The 24,219-nt window shown below is 46.7% G+C and overlaps 1 protein-coding gene across 2 annotated transcripts in view; it reads left to right on the forward strand.

Moving 5' to 3' along the window:
* The window catches only part of TMEM132C (transmembrane protein 132C), a 716,061-nt gene that overhangs the window by 654,766 nt on the left and 37,076 nt on the right, over positions 1–24,219 (forward strand). The gene's annotated exons all lie outside the window — the stretch shown is intronic.

The following is a 24,219-nucleotide window of genomic DNA, read 5'->3' on the forward strand; positions in this document are numbered from 1 at the left end:
GGATTTGTGCACTGTTTTTCCCAGGTGCGACTTGGCGAGACCTCTTTTAGCTGGCCGACCCAACTTGGCAATAGGCTGGATTTGGTGAAGTCACATGTGCGGAGTCGGCGCTTGGAGATGATCTTTAAGCGCCGCCCCTTCTTATGGTGTGAAAGGGTCCCGGGTCGCATCGACCCAGCTTACCTGTTCACACCGCACCGTGAGCCGGATTGAACACGTGTTCAACTCTGCTCGCTACATGAGTTGAAATACCGGGTCTCTCAACCCGGATTATTCTAACTGGCCCCTTTCAGACTGGGGTTATTCCTGGCAGTCTGAAAGTGGTATTATTTTCTCAATACAGAGATACTGTCTGTGATCACATGTACAGTACATCATGTTTGGTTAAAGAAAGTGTAGTTTTCCATATTCCAAGGGCTAAATTTGAAAGCCGCTTTAAGCCTAGTGACCATTTTGCAGAAATTGTGCCAGCTCCTGTAGATTGCATACTGTAACATCTGGCTTGAAGTGTTGTATGGATATCATTTGCTGAGTGTAACAAGGGTAATGTGCAGTACAAATTCTTTTTTGGTGGCGTCACCTTATTTTGCACTGATACACCTAGTTTTCTGGTAAAGTACATTGGTTTGTAGGGTAAAGTGGCAGAGGAGCAGAAGTTTGCGCCTGAAAGCAGGATGCCATTGCTCATGGCGCCATATTGCCACTGTGTTTGAGCGCCACGGTACATGTAGTACTCAGCTCTGGTAGACCCTGTGTGATCTCCTGCATATACCGCTGCTTATACATGATTGGATGGTCCGCTGTATGTTCCGCTTCACCTCAACTACTTTTTACTGTATGTACAGCTGTGCTTGGGTATGGGACTCCAGGTCGACACCAAAAAGGTCGACACACCTTAGGTCAACACCAATTGGTCGACACGCCTTGGGTCAACACCTGAAATACGTCGACATGGACAAAAGGTTGACATGGACAAGGTCGACGTGGAAAAGGGTCGACATGAGTTTTTTATGTTTTTTGTGTAGTTTTCTTCGTAGAATGACCGGGAACCCCAATTAGTGCACCATGTCCCCTCGCATGGCTCGCTTAGCTCGCCATGCTTTGGTTAAGGTGCCTCGCTCCGATACCTCTGCGCTCGGCACAGGTTACCGTTCCCAATTGTAGTCAACGTGGATTGTAAAGTATGATAAAGTTAAAAAAAAATTGAAAAACTTGTCAACCTTTTTCCTTGTCGACCTTGTTCATGTCGACCCTTTGTCCATGTCGATCTATTGCATGTGTTGACCTAAGGTGTGTCGACCTTTTTGGTGTCGACCTGGAGTCCAGATACCGCTGTGCTTATGCACACTGCAATAAACCTGAATGCCTGGTTAAGTCTCACTGAGTGGACTGAACTCTATGGTTTACAGTATATCTGCCAGAGTTTACTATTATTCAATCTTTGTATATCACAAAGAGTACACCCAAATCAACCCTTCAGTGGTGAAGCACATTTATAGACACACTTAGCATCATACATAAGACCCTTAAAAATGTCACATTTGATACAGACAGTCCCAGTGTTCTATCCCTGTAATAGTTTAGTACAAAATGTAATCCAATGAGTGGTAGGAAGTTGGACTTTGATGTGACATTAACACTTTTGCACAGCATATATCTTTAGATTTTCCACCTCTCTGCCAACCGAGGCACACTTTCTAGTTTGCAGACTCATTTTCAAATTCTGAAAGCAGATATGCACTGTTAGGTACACTGGTAGTTTTGTATAATGACACATCTATTCAAAGTCAAAGTGATCTACTAACTAATTTAAGGTTAGGTGAAAATGTTGCAGCAAAGCAGGGGTATGATTCCTAATCCCAGCGGTCAGGATGTCAGCGGTCACATGACCAAGCCCGGCATCCTGACTTTTAGAATGCCGACAGGAGACAGGGTAATTAATGTACCCCTCCCCTGCCCACTACCCTAACCCTTACCCGCTTGAGGTGGCTGCTAGGGCTAAGATAGTGAGGATGGCGGCTACGGCTAAGTAACAGGAGGTGGTGACTAGGGCTAAGACTTGCGGGGGTGTTGGCTGTGGCTACCCACCCCCTTCTAGTGCCTAACCCTAACCCCAGTATTTACCTTTGGGATGTTGGTGGTCAGTGTTTGGGAACCGGGATTCAATGTTTTGTCAGGATTCCGGCATCGGTCACATGACCGCTTGGATGCTAACCACATCCCCATTCTTCAAGCATAAACTTACTAGCTCTACTTTTACACTGCATTTTAAAGTTCCCTCACAACTCTAAATCATTTATGTATTTAAAAAATCTATAAGGTTCATTATTCGCTTCTCTCTCAAAATTACTTTTTTTCCACCCAGTTGTATGATATATAAATATGTGTAAAGTGTTCTGGGACACCATACATACATACATACATACATACATACATACATATACAGTATTTATGAATAACTTACAATATTAATACCTTATAACAACTTGCATTAAGGGTAAAGTAGGTAAGTCTACAGTTAAGCTACAGTACACTTGTCAAATGCCATACTTAAGAAATACATCAGTCAGATTGTTCATGTGCTAGGAGTCTGCATGATAAATATGGCGGTGAAGCATAGTACATCCTCTGCTAAGGGCACAAAGTTTGTCTGTAATAAGCTCAATGCATATGATACAGCTTCAATCTTACAATTGTATTATTAAAAGGGTGCTGAAATATAATGCACTTGTAGAAAATCATATTATTTAATGAAGGTTAGTAAACAAGGGTAAGTAAAAGAATCTGCACAATAATGTAGCCAGATCCAAAACAGAGTATGTTATTGAAATGTATTAATGTTCTTTGTCTTGATGTTTAGTTATTATACCATTAATTTTATTAGTGCTGTTACAATACGTTTTGCTATTACTATCTTTTGATCCCCAAAGTTGCAAGAATTGTATCCATTCCAGCATTTTTAGCACTTACAAAATATATTGAATGGGCCAAGAAAAAATAGAGTATTAAGATTTGGCTCATTATTCATATATATTGAATGGTATAATGGAGGGTGTTTTGGCTGTGATATTAAAAGGTTCATTGATCATACTTTATATTGAATAGGGGCATATGCGATGGTATGATAGTGAGGATCTTGGGTATGATGAGGGGCAAAACTTGTGTGTATACATGTGACTGATTCTGCCTTTCAAGCAATTATAGCACAGCTACAATCAGGCACTCAGACATGCGGGGGGACGCCCATCACAGGACTAGTCCGCCCCGCATGTCAGTGCCCCCCCCCCCCCTTGCAGAAATGCAAAAGCATCGCACAGCGGCGATGCTTTTGCATCTCAGGAGTTACTCTCAGCCAGCGCAGTTCCTGTGGCTGGCCGGGAGAAGCTCTTTGCTGCCCCGGGTCGCAGCGGCTGCGTGTGGCATCACGCAGCCACCGCAGCCCCCCCCCCAACGGTCCGGCCACGCCTGTGTTGGCTGGACCACGCCCCCTAAACGGCAGCTTAATGCCGCCGTCCAGCCCCCTAAGTACATGATTGGAAATACAGAGACTTAATAACAAAATTTAAAACTAAAGGTGTGTACACACGTTGAGATTTCTCCTTTCGATTTTGACTATATAGTCAAAATCACAAGAAAAGTTAGTGGAAATTGCAAGATGTTAGGCAGCTTGCAATACTGATTCGATCCAATGCGCACTCCCATGGGGTCAGTATCGCAAGGCTAGATAGACTGTGCAGGCAAGTCAATCTTGACTATGTAGTGTACTATCTAGTACAAAGTAAAGTCAAAATTGCCACTTAGTCAAAATCGTACATAGACAAAATCTCAAGTACAGATAGTCAAAATCTGTACTATCTGTGCTATCTGGGCTCTGGGGGAGTTCAAAGGAAATTGCATAGTCAAAATTGGGCATAGCAAGGATCTCACCGTGTGTACACACCTTTACAGTAAATTGTCCCTAGTTCTCCCAGTGCAAGGGACATTAGTCCACAAGAAGTAAGTGGACACAAAGCAAAATGTAAAAACTCTCAATTTTCTAATTACATTTTAAGTGAATAAAAGATTCCCCCATCCATTGATGTATTTAATAAAACAATAAATATGTTTTCTTTCTTGAAAAGTAAAGTTTAAGCTATCACCATATTTATTCAGCCATGCAATCGTCCTGATTCTGATGTGGAAGTAAAGCAAAAAAAAAGCAAGTAACCTGCACCATAACATGTGCAGAAAGATTTAGATTTGGGTGAGGTGTGTCCAAACTGAAATCTAAATTGCAGCTTAAAATAAAGCTGTCTAACATTTGCGGGCTACATGGAAAAGGAACCAGTATTTACCCAGCACAGAAAAAATATAAAATGTATTTTCTCCCCTTGCATTGCAATATGGTTTGTTCCATATACAAAATTAATTGCTATTTTTGTTTTACTTCCAAATCAGAATCAGAACCAATCCATACTTGGAGATGAGATGCTCCTGGCTACTTCGGAAGGTAGGGCTGTGCTGTCATGTCGTTAAGCACCGTCCTCTTAAAGGGAAAATGCAGCAGGTTCATGGACACGGGGTAGGGTTTAATGAATCACAACATTAAGCACCACCTCTTCCATATGGTGCAGAGATCGCTGTGATTTTCTCCTCATCTGCCCACTTTACTAGGACGTGAGTGGGGGGGGGGGGGATACCCAAAAATTGTGAGTCTCCCACAACTTCCGGCATAGTAGGTAATTATGGCCCAATCTTCCAAAATGACTTTCTTCAGTAATGTCTCTGCACTGGATGCCTTGTGTGCACAACAATTCTGCTTCATGTGTAACAGGTTATTTAGAATCTCTAGTTCCAACAAGTGCGTAAAGCTTTTCTATAAATATTTGGGAATGTTACAGTGGCTTTTTCATAAAGTTAAAGGTCCGTAGTCTGTACACATGGCACGATGTGTCATTGAACGACATATCGTGCCCCGCGGGGGTCCGGCATCAGCAAGTGCATACACACTTGCCAATGTCGGCAGCGACAAATGGCAGTAGCATGGCATCGCTAACGACAGCCCCAGATCTTCTTACATGTTCAAAAGGCCTGGGGCTGTTGTTACTGACTCGCGGGTGTGTGCATCGCCATTAGTATCAGGCATACACAAGGAAAGATGTACACGATATGTCGTTCCAAATGATCGGGAACTCCCACATCATGGCTCTAATCGTTCCTTTAGTTTAGCACTACTAGTTGTTATGACTTATTTTTGTACCTTGCCATCTGTATAGAATGTTGGTATCCTGGGGAATAACAACACCAAGCACCAAGCATTGTGACCCCTGAGATACACTGAAGGCTTGTCATGTCATACCTTGTCATCAGAAGCACTTTGTTGCCGTAAAAATAAAACTATTTTCTATAGCACTGGACTATGTGACACAACTATACATTTAATGATACTAAGGAAAAATCCCAAGGCAGAGCCTGTTTAAATCAATCTCTGCTTCATTCTGCGTGACTGAACAGGTAAAAAGTAGAATGCTGCTCTTTCCATACATCTCAAGTTTTTTGCAAATGTTCTGCCTAAACCAAGTGCACTAGAGCAGTGTTTTGTGAAATATGTATCATTTTAGAAGATGAATTTTAAACAGTCTTACAACTAGTTGTATATGTCAAAACAAAAACACTTTGCAACGCACAGACACAGAATACTGAGGATTTCTTAAAAAACCTCTTTGTGTAGATGTCCTGTTTTATAGAATAGCTACAGTAATGGGCCTCATCAGCGTAAATTTACTAAGACTGGAGTTCTGTTTAAGATGGGATGTCGCCCATAGCAACCAATCAGATTCCCAGTTTTATATTGTAGAACAGGGCTGGCCAAACCGGTCCTTGAGATCTACCAACAGTTCATGTTTTCCAGGCCTCCTGGAGACCTGTAGAATTGTCAGTTAGGAATGAATGCAGCACATTAATTATTAATGACTACACCTGTGCACCAGCTAGGTGGGCTGGAAAATGTGAACTGTTGATAGATCTCGAGGACTGGTTTGGCCAGCTCTGTTCTAGAAGGTGCTAGATAATTGAGAAGTAGAATCTGATTGGTTGCTATGGGCAATAACCCATCTTAAATAGAACTCCCATCTTAGTAAATTTACCCCATCCTGCACATTAATAGGAAATTAATTATGAAAGGAAGTTTACTAAACTGCAGAATTCTCAAATTGCAGGTTTATTTGCATTATGTTACCCTAAAGGGCAAACTGTACATCAAAGTGCATGAATGACAACCACAAGGGCTCAAATAGCATACCATATGTAATAGGGAGAGAACATGGTTCTGGCAGACAAGATACAGTAGTTCAAACCTGACTGATTAGCTGCAGGGCATGTAATAGGGTGACTGGTCCCTAGTGAAAGACCAACAACCAAGAAGAATCCAAATGCCACACACGATAAGCCCAGGGTCAGTCAGATTGGAGCCCTGTCTCTCTCATGCTATGATGGTCAGCAATTACAAAAAGCTTTAAAAAAGAATAAACAGAAACAAATGACGATGAGCTTGCCCCATGGGTGTCGGTTGGCTCAAAAATCAGGGGCCAGCTTGCACTGTACACTCTGCGGCCACGGTGGATAGACCATTGGAATTGAGATGAGTGATATTCCACAATGCTTTCCTTGTATCCCACATCAGATTACATATTGACCAATGTATTTTCATGACCAATGTACAATTACATAGTGCTACAGACACGTAATGATGCAAGTCCTGTGAAGTGAATCAAATGAATGAGAACATTTTTGTATAATACATTTTATGGAATTGACAATTACATTATTGGAGGTAGAGTTAAAATAGATTTTTTTGTCCCTATAACGGTTATAGACTTTCCTACTGCACCAAAATAGCTGAATTCAGCTGCAATAGTACAAGCTAAAACAATGCAGACATTGCTCAAGGTGAATTAATTGTGGCATAGATGAAGATTTGTATTTAAAATTACACAAAAACCATTTATGTGCTATAACAGAATGAAAACATTATTTATGGAAAAAAAAAATGTTCAATTTTAAAACCTTTCCTCGTTATTTCACAAGTGGTCCATTTCTGTAACCCTATGCACTTGCTTTCAATGTAAGTAGGCTTGACAAATGAAACATGTTCATTTGTGAATGACAATGATGGATAGAGCTTTGCAAGAATACAGTATGTGACATCTTTCTATCACAGTGTTCGGTTGGGGATACAGAGAAAGAGTCAGGCACTGACAGAATAGTTTGTGCCTTTAAAGTTATCACCTTGTTAGTTACAGTACAGTAAATATATGCCGTTAAAAACTGAATTTGTATTTAAGTACTAAATGGACGCCTACATTGTTTCGATGCCTTTGCAAATTCCAGGAACTCAGCATAAAACAGTTATTAACTCTTTTATTAATGTATTTCCCATTAAAATGCACTGCAATTTTCCCACTTCTTAATATTATCAATAGGACTCACACATTTTTTAAAATACCCCTTCATACAGCTCTCAAACAGGCAATTATAGGAACCTAGGATCTGATTCGTACACTAATGCTGCCGCACATGCGATCACTTAGAGGCTAAAATGCTAAAATATGCAAATGTTAATTTAAGAAGTCTCCACGTGTGTGAGGGTGAGATGGACTATGTAAAAGTGAGAATGCCCACTTTACTTATCTGAGTATTGTGCAGATCTGCCGGATGGACCGTGCGCACTACATCATCGGCAAACATCAGTGGCTTGGTAAGTCCTGGGTCACACACATAGAACTCTGGAACTTTCAACAAGTATGACCACTGAGGCAGTGGTACTGCGAGAGAGAACTCAGCTTCCCGCACAAGCACTCCCTATGCAAGTATGCGCGATACACCTGAAAAGCCGTAACAACTGTGCTGCAACGAGGTGTTTTCCTGTAGACAAAGTTCAGTGAGGGCGTGTCGACACAGCTGTGAGTTTTGGACATAGCTTGTCTTGTGTTCCAAGATCGCACTGGCGCAGGGACACACTGATGATGATGATGAGGATGATGATGATGATGACTAGAAGCATGCGAAGCTTACACAAGCTGGAGAGCACACTGCAAGCTGGACACAGCTCAGTATTTGGGGCACATACTCCAATGTTGTCCATATTCCCAGATTTAAAGCAACGTACACTGACATCTGTCTAACTCTGCATCAGGGCCTTTGTGAATAATAAAGGCCCTGCCCTACTTACTGTATACTAGTACACTTTCAAATAATCAAACCTTAGTATTGTATATTTCTCTGACGTCCTAAGTGGATGCTGGGACTCCGTAAGGACCATGGGTAATAGCGGCTCCGCAGGAGACTGGGCACAACTAAAGAAAGCTTTAGGACTACCTGGTGTGCACTGGGTCCTCCCACTATGACCCTCCTCCAGACCTCAGTTAGAATCTTGTGCCCGGCTGAGCTGGATGCACTTAGTGGGCTCTCCTGAGCTCCTAGAAAAGAAAGTATATTTTAGGTTTTTTATTTTCAGTGAGATCTGCTGGCAACAGACTCACTGCTACGAGGGACTAAGGGGAGAAGAAGTGAACCTACCTGCTTGCAGCTAGCTTGGGCTTCTTAGGCTACTGGACACCATTAGCTCCAGAGGGATCGAACACAGGACCCGACCTCGATCGTCCGGTCCCGGAGCCACGCCGCCGTCCCCCTTACAGAGCCAGAAGCATGAAGATGGTCCTGAAAATCGGCGGCAGAAGACTTCGGTCTTCAACAAGGTAGCGCACAGCACTGCAGCTGTGCGCCATTGCTCCTCATGCACACCTCACCTCACACTCCGGTCACTGATGGGTGCAGGGCGCTGGGGGGGGGGGGGGGGGGGCGCCCTGAGCAGCAATATTAACACCTTGGCTGGTATATATGTGAAAAATACCCCTGCCAGGATCCATAAAAAAGCGGGAGAAAGTCCGCCGAAAAAGGGGCGGGGCTATCTCCCTCAGCACACTGGCGCCATTTTTTCCTCACAGCTCCGCTGGAAGGATCGCTCCCAGGCTTTCCCCTGCAGTTTCAAGACTACAAAGCGTAAAAAAGAGAGGGGGGGCACTAAATTTAGGCGCAGTATATATATAAGCAGCTATAAGGGAAAATCACTCAGTTATAGTGTTCATCCCTGTGTTATATAGCGCTCTGGTGTGTGCTGGCATACTCTCTCTCTGTCTCCCCAAAGGGCTTTGTGGGGTCCTGTCCTCTGTCAGAGCATTCCCTGTGTGTGTGCGGTGTGTCGGTACGGCTGTGTCGACATGTTTGAGGAGGAGGCTTATGTGGAGGCGGAGCAGATGCCGATAAATGTAATGTCACCCCCTGCGGGGTCGACACCTGAGTGGATGGTTATGTGGAAGGAATTACGCGACAGTGTCGACTCCTTACATAAAAGGTTTGACGACATACCAAATATGGGACAGCCGGCTTCTCAGCCTGTGCCTGCCCAGGCGTCTCAAAAGCCATCAGGGGCTCTAAAATGCCCGCTACCTCAGATGGCAGACACAGATGTCGACACGGATACTGACTCCAGTGTCGACGACGATGAGACTAATGTAACTTCCAATAGGGCCACACGTTACATGATTGAGGCAATTAAAAATGTGTTGCACATTTCTGATGTTACCCCAGGAACCACAAAAAAGGGTATTATGTTTAGAGAGAGAAAACTACCAGTAGTTTTTCCTCCATCTGAGGAATTAAATGAGGTGTGTGTGTAAGGATGTGCCCTGTGGGCACATCCATGTTGTGGTCCCTAGCTGGGGACAGCGCTGGGGCAGCTTGTCTGTCCCCAGCGCGGAGTGTGCGGCGGCGGGTGCCTGGTGCAGGGATCGGATGTTTCCCTGCACCAGGCTGTCGGCGGCGGAGAGCGGCGCGGCGGCGCTTTAAACTTGGCGCCGCTGGGGCCGCCAATGAGAAGCGCCGCCCGCGGCTTTTTGAATCCGGCGCCGTCCGCGAGCCAATCACGGCTCGCGGGGCGCCGGCCAATCAGGAACAGGCGCGGCGAGCCAATCGGCGCTCGCCACGTCATAGGCCCCGCCCCCGGCGTCTGACGTCAGACGCCGGGCGGGAGCCTGAAGGGGAGGCCGCGCCGAAGAGCGGCAGAAGACACGGGCGGGAGTGGACGAGAGCGGGCGCGCAGAAGAGCGCGAAGAAAGAAGATGTCCAGCGGCGGCTGGACGCGGCGCGACGACGACGGCGGCGCCGCTGGCCAGGACGGGCCAGCGGCCGAAGATTGAAGAAGAGCAGCGCCGGAGGGGTCACCAGGGGTGGGAAGCAAAGGGCTGCCGAAGCTCCCCCCTGGTGCCTCTCCCAGCGGGTCAGGTAGGCCCTTATCAGGCGCCCCTGTACCCGCCCCTCCCTAGACCACCGGGTGTTCGGGCAATAGGCCCGTGGGCACAGTCAGGCCCTCCCGGCCTGTGGGCATGTAGTCGGGCCCTCCCGGCCCGTGGGCATTTGGTCGGGCCTCTCGGCCCGTGGGGGCACATTGGCAGGCACTAGGCCTGGGCGCAGGTTGGGCACTAGGCCCATAAGTATAGTCAGGCCACCGGCCTGTGGGCGCAGTTAGGCGGGCATTAGGCCCGAGGGGCACGGTCAGGCACTAGGCCTGTGGGAGCATTAGAGGGCATTAGGCCCTAGTGGATTTTGGCCAAATAGGTACGATAAGGTGACCTTGGGCACAAGGCCCAGGTCACCCAACGGGCAGCAAGGTAGGCGGGCGCTAGGCCCGTGGGCAAAGTCAGGCCTCCGGCCTGTGGACAGTTAGGGGGCGCTAGGCCCATCGAAGCAGTGTTTTCCCCGAGGTGAGTAAAGGTGACACTGGGCGTTAGGCTCAGGCCACCCTGAGAGTACGGTAGGTGGGTGAGCTGTGCGGTCCCCACTGCTGGGTGTTCTGAGTCGGGTAGATAAAGGGACAGCACCGTTTTATGTTGTAACTCCGATAGTGTGATATATGTTGTTACCGTGCAGGGCAAAGTGTATGTGTTGTGTAAGTTGTGCATAGTTGTGTTGCACCACACCCACAGAGCTAGTTTGAGGGCTCTGCTGTTGTAGATAGTATAGGGTGTGACACTAGGTCAGAGTTAGGCCCTGCACGGCTGTTTCTCTTTGCCTCCTTACAGGGACCTGTAAGTGGAGAAGATCGGAGTGCAAGACTTGTGACGGTGAGTAGCATCCGTGTACGTCTGTCCCTTGTTTGTCCCCGAGCGCCGGAGTTAGGATTGCTCACGGACGTGAGAATCCCTTTCATCACACTACGTGCGAAAGCGCGAGTGCGTGAAAGCTGGGTAGCTGAGGCTTTGTGCCGGTGATGACCATTCACCCAGCCGGTGAAGGTCGCAGCCACCCCTGGGGTATCCCCTGTTCCACCGGAAGCAGGGTCGATACCCCCTTTAATGTAGACCATTCTCTCCTCAGCTCGGTCGACGGTCAGCTCCAAGAGGGAATCGCCGTGTCCGGATCCGACTGAAGAATTCCAGGTCCGTTGAAGGTTCCGGTACCTGAAGGTGAGAGAGAGCGGCGCCTGGTGAGTACCGAGTCTACACCTGCACGGCAGCAGGCACCACCACACGCACCGCAGTCCAACCGCACCTCTCACATGTGAAGAAGCGTGGGCTTCCCCCAATAAGAAACTGGTAATTTCTAAAAGGTTACTAATGACGTACCCTTGCCCGCCAGAGGATAGGTCACGTTGGGAAACATCCCCTAGGGTGGATAAAGCGCTCACATGCTTGTAAAAAAAGGTGGCACTACCGTCTCCGGATACGGCCGCCCTAAAGGAGCCTGCTGATAGGAAGCAGGAGGCTATCCTGAAGTCTGTATATACACACACAGGTATTATACTGAGACCAGCTATTGCTTCAGCATGGATGTGCAGTGCTGCAGCTGCGTGGTCAGATTCCCTTTCGGAAAATATTGATACCCTAGACAGGGACACTATATTGCTAACCGTGGAGCATAATAAAGACGCAGTCTTATACATGAGAGATGCACAGAGGGATATTTGCCGGCTGGCATCTAAAATAAGTGCAATGTCCATTTCTGCCAGGAGAGGGTTATGGACTCGACAGTGGACAGGTGATGCAGATTCTAAAAGGCACATGGAAGTTTTGCCTTATAAGGGTGAGGAGTTGTTCGGGGATGGTCTCTCGGACCTCGTTTCCACAGCAACAGCTGGGAAGTCAGCATTTTTACCCCATGTTCCCTCACAGCCAAAGAAAGCACCGTATTATCAGGTACAGTCCTTTCGGCCCCATAAGGGCAAGCGGGTTAAAGGCGCGTCCTTTCTGCCCAGAGGCAGAGGTAGAGGGAAAAAGCTGCAGCATACAGCCAGTTCCCAGGAGCAAAAGTCCTCCCCCGCTTCCTCCAAGTCCACCGCATGATGCTGGGGCTCCACAGGCGGAGCCAGGTACGGTGGGGGCCTGTCTCAAAAACTTCAGCAATCAGTGGGCTCGCTCACGGTTGGATCCCTGGATCCTTCAAGTAGTATCTCAGGGGTACAAGCTGGAATTCGAGACGTCTCCCCCCCGCCGTTTCCTCAAATCTGCCTTGCCAACAACTCCCTCAGGCAGGGAGGCAGTGCTAGAGGCAATTCACAAGCTGTATTCCCAGCAGGTGATAGTCAAGGTGCCCCTCCTTCAACAAGGACAGGGTTACTATTCCACAATGTTTGTGGTACCGAAACCGGACGGTTCGGTGAGACCCATTTTAAATTTGAAATCCTTGAACACATATATAAAAAAATTCAAGTTCAAGATGGAATTGCACAGGGCGGTTATTGCAAGCCTGGACGAGGGGGATTACATGGTATCACTGGACATCAAGGATGCTTACCTGCATGTCCCCATTTACCATCCTCACCAGGAGTACCTCAGATTTGTGGTACAGGATTGTCATTACCAATTCCAGACGTTGCCGTTTGGTCTGTCCACGGCACCGAGGGTATTTACCAAGGTAATGGCTGAAATGATGATACTCCTTTGAAAAGAGGGAGTTTTAATTATCCTGTACTTGGACGATCTCCTGATAAAGGCGAGGTCCAGGGAGCAGTTGTTGGTTGGGGTAGCACTATCTCGGGAGGTGCTACAACAGCACGGTTGGATTTTAAATATTCCAAAGTCACAGCTGGTTCCTACGACACGTCTACTGTTCCTGGGGATGGTTCTGGACACAGAACAGAAAAAAGTGTTTCTCCCGGAGGAGAAGGCCAAGGAGCTGTCATCTCTAGTCAGAGGCCTCCTAAAACTAAAACAGGTGTCGGTGCATCACTGCACGCGAGTCCTGGGAAAAATGGTAGCTTCCTACGAAGCAATTCCATTCGGCAGGTTCCATGCAAGGACTTTTCAGTGGGACCTATTGGACAAGTGGTCCGGATCGCATCTTCAGATACATCGGCTGATAACCCTGTCTCCAAGGACCAGGGTGTCTCTGCTGTGGTGGCTGCAAAGTGCTCATCTTCAAGAGGGCCGCAGATTCGGCATACAGGACTGGGTCCTGGTGACCACGGATGCCAGCCTTCGAGGCTGGGGGGCAGTCACACAGGGAAGAAACTTCCAAGGACTATGGTCAAGTCAGGAGACTTCCCTACACATAAATATTCTGGAACTGAGGGCCATTTTCAATGCCCTAAGTCAGGCAAAACCCCTGCTTCAAAACCAGCCGGTACTGATCCAGTCAGACAACATCACGGCAGTCGCCCATGTAAACCGACAGGGCGGCACAAGAAGCAGGACGGCGATGGCAGAAGCCACAAGGATTCTCCGATGGGCGGAAAATCACGTGTTAGCACTGTCAGCAGTGTTCATTCCGGGAGTGGACAACTGGGAAGCAGACTTCCTCAGCAGGCACGATCTCCACCCGGGAGAGTGGGGACTTCATCCAGAAGTCTTCCAACTGATTGTAAACCGTTGGGAAAGGCCACAGGTGGACATGATGGCGTCCCGCCTAAACAAAAAGCTAGAAAGATATTGCGCCAGGTCAAGAGACCCTGGGCGATAGCTGTGGACGCTCTAGTGACACCGTGGGTGTACCGGTCGGTTTATGTGTTCCCTCCTCTTCCTCTCATACCCAAGGTACTGAGGATAAAAAGGAGAAGAGGAGTAAGAACTATACTCATTGTTCCGGATTGGCCAAGAAGAGCTTGGTACCCGGAACTTCAAGAAATGATTGCAGAGGACCCATGGCCTCTGCCGCTCAGACAGGACCTGCTGCAGCAGGGGCCCTGTCTGTTCCAAGACTTACTGCGGCTGCGTTTGACGGCATAGCGGTTGAACGCCGGATCCTGAAGGAAAAGGGCATTCCGGAGGAAGTCATTCCTACGCTGATTAAAGCTAGGAAAGAAGTGACCGCAAACCATTATCACCGCATTTGGCGAAAATATGTTGCGTGGTGTGAGGCCAGGAAGGCCCCAACGGAGGAATTTCAGCTGGGCCGTTTTCTGCACTTCCTACAGTCAGGGGTGACTATGGGCCTAAAATTGGGTTCCATTAAGGTCCAGATTTCGGCTCTATCAATTTTCTTCCAGAGAGAACTGGCTTCACTACCTGAAGTTCAGACTTTTGTTAAGGGAGTGCTGCATATTCAGCCCCCTTTTGTGCCTCCAGTGGCACCTTGGGATCTCAACGTGGTGTTGGATTTCTTAAAGTCACATTGGTTTGAGCCACTTAAAACCGTGGAATTAAAATATCTCACGTGGAAAGTGGTCATGCTGTTGGCCTTGGCTTCGGCCAGGCGTGTGTCAGAATTGGCGGCTTTGTCATGTAAAAGCCCTTATCTAATTTTCCATATGGATAGGGCAGAATTGAGCACTCGTCCCCAGTTTCTCCCTAAGGTGGTATCAGCCTTTCATTTGAACCAACCTATCGTGGTGCCTGCGGCTACTAAAGACTTGGAGGCTTCCAAGTTGTTGGACGTAGTCAGGGCCCTGAAAATGTATGTTTCCAGGACGGCTAGTGTCAGGAAAACTGACTCGCTATTTATCCTGTATGCACCCAACAAACTGGGTGCTCCTGCTTCAAAGCAGACTATTGCTCGCTGGATCTGTAGTACGATTCAGCTTGCACATTCTGCGGCTGGACTGCCGCATCCTAAATCAGTGAAAGCCCATTCCACGAGGAAGGTGGGCTCTTCTTGGGCGTCTGCCCGAGGGGTCTCGGCTTTACAACTTTGCCGAGCAGCTACTTGGTCGGGGTCAAACACATTTGTTAAATTCTACAAGTTTGACACCCTGGCTGAGGAGGACCTAGAGTTTGCCCATTCGGTGCTGCAGAGTCATCCGCACTCTCCCGCCCGTTTGGGAGCTTTGGTATAATCCCCATGGTCCTTACGGAGTCCCAGCATCCACTTAGGACGTCAGAGAAAATAAGATTTTACTCACCGGTAAATCTATTTCTCGTAGTCCGTAGTGGATGCTGGGCGCCCATCCCAAGTGCGGATTGTCTGCAATACTTGTATATAGTTATTGTTTAACTAAAGGGTTATTGTTGAGCCATCTGTTGAGAGGCTCAGTTATATTTCATACTGTTAACTGGGTATAGTATCACGAGTTATACGGTGTGATTGGTGTGGCTGGTATGAGTCTTATCCGGGATTCAAAATCCTTCCTTATTGTGTCAGCTCTTCCGGGCACAGTATCCTAACTGAGGTCTGGAGGAGGGTCATAGTGGGAGGAGCCAGTGCACACCAGGTAGTCCTAAAGCTTTCTTTAGTTGTGCCCAGTCTCCTGCGGAGCCGCTATTCCCTATGGTCCTTACGGAGTCCCAGCATCCACTACGGACTACGAGAAATAGATTTACTGGTGAGTAAAATCTTATTTTAAATTATAAGCAAGGTTTATTTAGACATACAGTATGAGTTAAATATACAATACTGTTGTGATTTTGTCTGCTATACCCTGGAATTGCACCTCTATTTTGTAGGTGCTTATTGCATAGGTATAATATCCAGAAAAAATGAAAAGAAGATGTAGTTATAGTTCTACACTCCACAAATATAGCATTCTATAGGATATCACTTCACCTACACCCATCACCCAAGCACAGTAATAGGTATATGCCAAGCCTTCCTGCATTGTACAATAGTAAAAATGCAATTTCAGGGGTCGTGGCCTAGCCTGCAAGCTGTGAGGAAGCCTTCTCTATGAGCTCCTGCTGGCCCCGCTCATAAAACTAACATAAAACCCATTTCACGGGTCCCCAAGCACCTCTGTACTGGACCGTCTGCTCCCCTGATCACTAAGCACCAGAGGGGCTCGGTTGCGGAGCCGGGGAGCCCTTACCAGGGCTTCTGCAGGTTGCGGCCTTCCCCTCCTCAAGAAGCCGGGGCCTCGATTTGGGAGTGGAGCCGTCGGTCCGCTGGACCTGATGCGGCGATTCTGCGGACCCCCCCTCCCACCTGAGCGGCGCTCCCTGACACCCAAGAGCTCACCCATCAAGCACTGACCCTCATTGGAGACCGGCGACCGGACAATCTGCGGGAGGTGAGAGCCGGGACGAGTGTGACTGGTGGCCGGCGGCCATCTTGTGGTTGGCGCCGCCCGGACTTTGAGCTCTGCTTTGCCGATCTCCGGCCTCTCCGGGCGCCTGCCCTCCGATCCCCACCTCACACATCCTTGCAGGACAGATCTCCCCCCCTCACTGGCGGGAATTAACGACCCGGGGACCTCCGGAGGTTCCGTGTCTTATTTACAGTCGGCGGCCATCTTGTGACTGGCACAGCTCTTTCCTCACTCCATAGCTAGAAATGGCTGTAACTCTAGCTCCCTCTTGTGGCGACTTTTAGATTAGACAACTCACAGCCACTATAAATATATTTCAATACTTCTGCCTATTCTCATGTCTCCTGTTTAGCGGCCGGAACCTGTGTGACATTTCTCCTCGCCCATGTGCGCTGTTCACGGACTGATGCCTACCGGTCCTGAACTATTACTCGTTGGGATGTAACCTGTTATACTTCCCCCTTTTTTTTTCCTCTCCATGTGACCTCATTATAGCTTGCTCCTTGCGTGAGGCGACTCCTACTGTATAAATCGGTCCTCCGTTGCCCGCTTATTTTTATGAAAAAATTTCTCATACCCACCCCGATGTCAATTGCTGACCCCGCCTCTACAACCCGAGGCGATACTGTGTGGAGACACTCATCTGATTCAGATTGCTCTGTCAACCGTTCCAGGTCCTTACAAAAACGCAAGTCTGCTCCGGCCAGTAAGCCACCCAAAATGAAACCTGCGGATATTGCGGCGGTGCTGGGCCCTCTGCTGGATGAAAAGCTGGCGGGCATTAGAGAAGCTATTGACTCTACTCTATCCAAATTAACTCAACACTCTGGCCGCTTAGATGACGTCGAACAGAGGGTATCTACCCTGGAGGATGATTTGCATGCAGCACAACTCACCATTAATTCACAGCAAAGTGACATTTCGGATCTGACCCAGAAGCTAGATGATTTGGAGAATCGCGGACGCAGAAGTAATCTCCGGGTGGTGGGTATCCCCGAATCGGTCAAAGGCCATGAGTTACTTGACCTTCTTTCTAACTGGATACCGCAACAACTGGCCATGGATCTCAAAGGTGCCCCTCTGGCTATTGAGCGGGCACATAGAATCGGCCCTGAACGTAAAACAAACTCTGGTCGCCCTCGCCCGGTGATCATGAAAATCCTTAATTATGCCGACAAAGCTCGACTCCTAGACCACTACCGGAAGACGGATAGCTTAACCTACAACGGAGATCGGCTCTTGATATTTCAGGATTTTTCCACCATTGTCGCTGCTAAACGCAGGGAGTTTGCCCCGTTGTGCAAGCAACTGTTTAACGCCAAAATTAAATTCTCTCTCCTGTACCCGGCCCGGCTGCGGGTCTTCGAGGACGGCAGGCCGTTGTTCTTCGATGACATAACACTCGCCAAGGCCCACTTCTCGAGTTTACCCACTTGACTGTTGCACTGTTATTATTGCTTGCATGCATGTTTTTCTCTCTTTTTTTTTCTCCATCTGTAGGTCACATGGAGAGGAATAATTGCGCAGCTCTGTGTATACAATGAGCTGTAAATTTTCTTGTTTTTCTTGTTTGTTTTTTATGTTACTGTTTAATATTGTTGGTTACACCTGCCGGACCTGCCGACCCCGATCCTCCATGGGTCAACCCCTTCCCGCTCGCTGGGACGGGCAGGGGCCCTACTTTACCTCTAGTATATTTTTTCTTGCATTCCCATCCATCGGTATAGGCTGATATAGCTGACCCTGCTCCTACTCCCCCCGCCGCTGCGGAGGATACCCCACTCCTTGCCTTCAATATAGTATCATGGAATGTGGAGGGCCTTAACGCTCCAGTGAAGCGCAAGAAAGTGCTCTCCCACCTCCACCGTTTGACCCCTCACATCACCTTCCTACAGGAAACACATTGGCTGGACGATCCCCGTAACACTCTACGTGCCCCCTGGATCGGGGATTGTATCTCGGCCCCTTATTCTAATAAGACCAGGGGAGTTGCCATCCTTTTTCACAAGTCCCTACAATATTCGATACGCAGAAGGTTTCTCGATCCTAATGGGAGATTTATTTTGCTAGATGTGATTATTGATAATGTCTTGTATACTCTCCTTAATCTATATGCCCCAAACGTCTCTCAACAGGATTTTTTTGCAGTTGTCCTACAGAAACTTTCCTCTTGGGGGAGCTCTAATCTAATCCTAGGAGGAGATTTCAACACGGTCATCGATCCGTCCATGGACAGGTCTGGGGTGAGTACTTCATCCTCCAAATCCGGCTGTGATCTTCTTTCCTCCCTCTGTTCACAACTTGCTCTCTCCGACCCTTGGCGTATCCATCACCCTCTTCTTCGTGATTACTCTTTCTACTCTCACCCCCACTCTACGCACTCCCGTATTGATTATATTTTCTTATCCCGACACCTCTTCCCTAAAGTCACTCACACAACGATTAAAAATATTATTATCTCAGACCATGCCCCTATTATGATTTCTCTTAAGCTCGCGTTGCCCCAATGTTTTTCCAAATGCTGGCGATTCCCTGCTTATCTTACTCACTCTGAGGATTTTCTCCTACACCTTAGACACACTTGGCACACCTACGTTGCTGATAATTTGGCCCAGGCGGAGGATGTCTCACTGTTCTGGAGCGCCTCTAAAGCTGTTATCCGGGGCCACATTATCTCATACGTAAATTCTAAACGCAAAATATTTAACTCCCGCCTCCATGAACTGAGCTCCCTTCTCACCTCAACTTAGAGAGCATATAAGCGTGCCGACACTCCCGCACATAAAGAGGCATACCTGACTGCTAACAAGTATATGATACCTTCCTAACAGAGCAGGCCCAGACACGATATGATTACCAGCGGAACAAATTTTTTAGATGGGGTAATAAATCGGGCAGACTCTTGGCAAACCTCGCTCGGGGACCCCGCACGCGCACATGGGTTGAGGTGGTTAAATCTTCAGACACTATTATATCAGATCCGACAGCCATTTGCGCCGAATTTATGCAGTTTTACAAATCCCTATATACAGCAGAGCCAGATAACGTGGAGACAGGTAAATCCTTTTTGCATGACGCTCAGCTTCCTGTCCTCTCTCGAGATGACAGGGACCTTCTCGAGATGTCTATAACTGAGGAAGAGATACTCACAACTATCAAATCTTTACCAAACGGCAAGAGCCCAGGCCCTGATGGCTTTGGGGCTGAATACTATAAACTACTTAATGCTGAACTCACACCCACTCTAGCCAAATTATATAATCATATCTTTACCTCCGGAACTATACCCTTATACTTCAATGAGGCACGGATAATCGTAATACCCAAGCCGGGTAAAGATCCCTCCCTCGTGGGTTCCTATCGCCCTATCTCACTTCTTAACCAAGACTTCAAATTGCTTACCAAACTAATGGCCAACCGTCTACAGTCTTGTCTGCCTCATCTCATTTCCCCGGCCCAGTTAGGCTTTATTAAAGGCAGACAATCTGTACAAGGTATTAGATCGGCGATAGCTGCTATTTCCCACACCCGCCTTCATAATTTGGAAGACAATATTCTTATTAATCTAGACGCCGAAAAGGCCTTCGATAAAATCGCTTGGCCACACCTTTTTAGAGTGCTCTCCCATCAGCAATTTGGCACTAATTTCTGTAGTCTAATACGGACCCTCTGCACTGCTCCGATGGCCCAGGTGGTAGTTAATAATGTGGCCTCCTCTTCCTTTTTTCTTGAGAGAGGCACCAGACAAGGATGCCCTCTCTCCCCTTTGCTTTTTAATTTGGCCCTGGAACCTTTTATTCGTTATATCCAACTGCTACCTGGGTTTAGAGGCATTGTTGTTGGGGATCGCAAACTCAAAGTTATAGCCTTCGCAGATGACCTACTTATATGTACCTCTGACCCTAAACGCTCCCTTCCTGTATTGGTAGAGGCAATTGACAGATTTTCGTCTTTTGCTGGCTTCTCCATTAACTTTGCCAAGTCTGAAGCCCTGGCCATATTTGGCCAGGCGAGACTGGGTTGGATTAGACCCTTCCCGTTTAGATGGGCCCCCTCGCATATCACCTTTTTAGGAGTGGCTCTACCACAACATCTCTCCACCCTCTATGCACGTAATATAACCCCGATCATACATAAAATCCAGACTGAACTTAGCCTATGGCAAAACCTTCCCCTTAATATGTTAGGGAGATGCAACCTGTTTAAAATGGCAAGCTTCCCGAAACTCCTGTATATCCTCCAAATGACTCCCATCCTTCTCACTAACTCCGACTTTTCTTTACTTAATACCTTGCTCTCCAAGTTTATATGGAACCGTAAGCGCCCCAGAATAAGTCTAAAAAAAATGTCGCAATCGGTGCGTCAAGGGGGTGTAAACCTACCAAACATTAAACAATACAATCTAGCGTGCTTACTACATTTCGCTATGGATTGGCTCAGTGGCAACGATGTATTCACAGATACCAAGTTAGAATCTCAGCTTTGTGCTCCTCTCTCTCTTGCTTACCTCCTACATGCCCGGCCCTCTCAAATAAAATCTTCCCAATTTGATAACCCGCTATTGTCTTCCACTATTAAGGCGTGGAAAATGGCTAGGAAAGCTCTTGGTCTCAAATATTATTACTCAGTATCTCTACCTTTGCTTGGAAACCTGGAGTTCCAGAATGGTACTGCCTCTTTGCCTTTTAGTGCTTGGTGCTCCTCTGGTTTAAAGACTCTACGTAATCTGATGACACCTACTCATACACCTTTGCCATTCCAGGAGGCTATTGAGAAATATGCAATTTCACCCCTGCATGGATTTTACTACTCCCAGGCTATACATTATCTTACATCCGTTCTCCCTCACCTCACGGGAAAAGACTTTGTTAACCCCTTAGATTCCCTTTTACGCTCCAACACATACTCCATATCTTCTATCTATGCGCGTATCCGCACTGAACTGGACCCCCACACTGATTTTCCTGATCTAGCTAAGTGGATCTCCCAAGTTCCTACATTCACAGTAGACACCCTATTAGATACTTTTTTTATGACCCTTAAACTAATACCGGCTAGTATATATCAGGAAATGGCCTATAAACTGCTACACAGGGCATATATTTCGCCTAAACAAGGTTTTCTAATGGGTATATCAGATAGGGCCGGATGTAATAAATGCTCAACGGTTGAAGCTGACCTTTTCCATTGTCTCTGGGCCTGCCCTGTCATTCAAAAATTCTGGCATACCTTACACCATTATGGCACCTCAACGCTAGGCATCCCCTTTCAATGCCCTGCTCCCTGGGCCCTCTTTGGTCATCTGTCGGACCAACCTGGAATTCCACGCACTGATAAAAAATTGATAGTGTTACTTTCAGCAGTGGGGAAAAAAGCTATATTGCAACAGTGGATCCATCTGCCTCACCTACTCTCCCTATGGCTACTTCTAGGTTACTCTTCTTATTTAATATGGACTGGCTGGAGGCCTCTATCCACAAGGAAACCCTGACTCCTGCACTCTTTAAGTGCTGGGATAAATACTACACTAAACTAGCAATACATAAATGTTTCCAATCTAACTTTTGGTACTCTCTCCGACAACTTGATAGTCAAATTTCTCTAACTGACTGAGCTTCCTATCTTCCCCTCTCCCTCTTTTTCATCCGTACTTCCCTCTCCACACATTTCCTCTTTTCTTTCCCCTCTCTTCTTATTTCTGCTGTTTCTTCCCTGGCGGATTGGATGGACACTTCTATGGACGGATCAGTGGCCTGTGGCTCTTGGTAGGTGTTTTTGCTTATTTTTTGTTCTAACGTTTTTGTGATGTTCTTTTTTTACCTCTTCTTTTTCTTAATTTGAACTGCCGGAATTGAGTGTCAGTATTTAGTCAGTCATATTCAGTCCCATTCTCAATATATTATAGCCTGACCGCCGCTCTACTGGTGGTTTACAATTTGTTCTTGTTGATTGTTTTAGAAAATTGGAAAATTTCCTCCACCTACTCATATATGCTGTGTACTTTTACCTTTCTTATCTGCTTACTTTGATGTCGATATGTCTGATATGTATGCGTTTTTTTTTTTTTCCCCTTATTTCTGTACCATGTTTTGGAGGTATTTAATAAACATATTTGGAAAGAAAAAAAAAATGCCATTTGAAAGTCCAACCTACATCTTAAGGAATTATAACAGGTTCCAGCTTTGCCAAATCACTAATTTTCTGCAAATGTAATATTTCTTTTTTAAAAAGGCAATGTTTTTTTAACACAAAACTCGGGCAGGTTTTCCTTTTAACAACATTACTGCAAGCAACATCGACAAAAATCACTGCACCCTATTATATTAGCCCTAAAATCTCCCCTTTTAGTAAAGTTTTACTTTTCAGTTTCTGCAGTTTAAACTAAAATGAATCATCAAAGTGTGGAGAAGTCAGGACAGCCTTTTTTGCATGCAGCACTGTGTGTTTGTGCAGAAGGTGTCATACACATCAGGAACGATCTTGCAACCCTTGTAGCTACTTTTAATAGCCTGCTAGAAAAAAACAAAGGGGGTCATTCCGAGTTGTTCGCTCGCAAGCGGATTTTAGCAGATTTGCTCATGCTAAGCCGCCGCCTACTGGGAGTGAATCTTAGCTTCTTAAAATTGCGAACGATGTATTCGCAATATTGCGATTACACACCTCGTAGCAGTTTCTGAGTAGCTCCAGACTTACTCGGCATCTGCGATCATTTCAGTGCTTGTCGTTCCTGGTTTGACGTCACAAACACACCCAGCGTTCGCCCAGACACTCCTCCGTTTCTCCGGCCACTCCTGCGTTTTTTCCGGAAATGGTAGCGTTTTTTCCCACACGCCCATAAAACGGCCTGTTTCCGCCCAGTAACACCCATTTCCTGTCAATCACATTACGATCGCCAGAACGATGAAAAGCCGTGAGTAAAATTCCTAACTGCATAGCAAATTTACTTGGCGCAGTCGCAGTGCGGACATTGCGCATGCGCATTAAGCGGAAAATCGCTGCGATGCGAAGATTTTTACCGAGCGAACAACTCGGAATGACCCCCAAAGTCTTATCATAGCATTTTAATAGCACAGTTTTCCCAAAAGGCTGTCGGGAGTAATATTGGGTCCTAGTGATGCCACCCCCAACTGTATGTGGATTCCGACCAGGTTACATGTTCTAGGCAAACAGTGAAACTTTTATACCGTCAGGAGGGGTTGTATACTATATAAACCAATAGAAAACTATTAGCATGTATAGTGACTATTCCCAGCCTAAATGCAGCTCACATGTTATATACCTGTAGTAATCTGCTACCAATCCAAATTAATCACAGTGCCCTTTATAGACATAATGTTTTGGACTGCTGACACAACTGCTGCTGGGCCTAGCTACTGTACTTTCAAATAGGGGCCTGGAAATAAACAAAACAGGAGAGCCTACTGGTATGTCCTCTTACTTCTTTGCTCAGTGCGTTACAAGTCGCGTTACACATAACACAGTAGTGCTGTTTGACTTGGTAGCGCCGAGCATCTTATTTTGCATTGTTTTCCACAAAAGTGCATCTTAGATGTAAAGTAATGTAATAGGACACACAAGCAGCTTCTGCTGATTAAAATGATATACAGCATACCTATATTCTGTGTATAACTGTGACTGGCATTTTGGACGCAGATAGAGCCGCAAAAAAAGACGCTCAGCGCTACAGAATCCTGCCATGGCATGGAGTGGCTTCAAGGGCTGTTTAGCAT

This window comes from Pseudophryne corroboree, chromosome 1, assembly GCF_028390025.1.
Source record: "Pseudophryne corroboree isolate aPseCor3 chromosome 1, aPseCor3.hap2, whole genome shotgun sequence".
Taxonomy (NCBI): Eukaryota; Metazoa; Chordata; class Amphibia; order Anura; family Myobatrachidae; genus Pseudophryne; species Pseudophryne corroboree.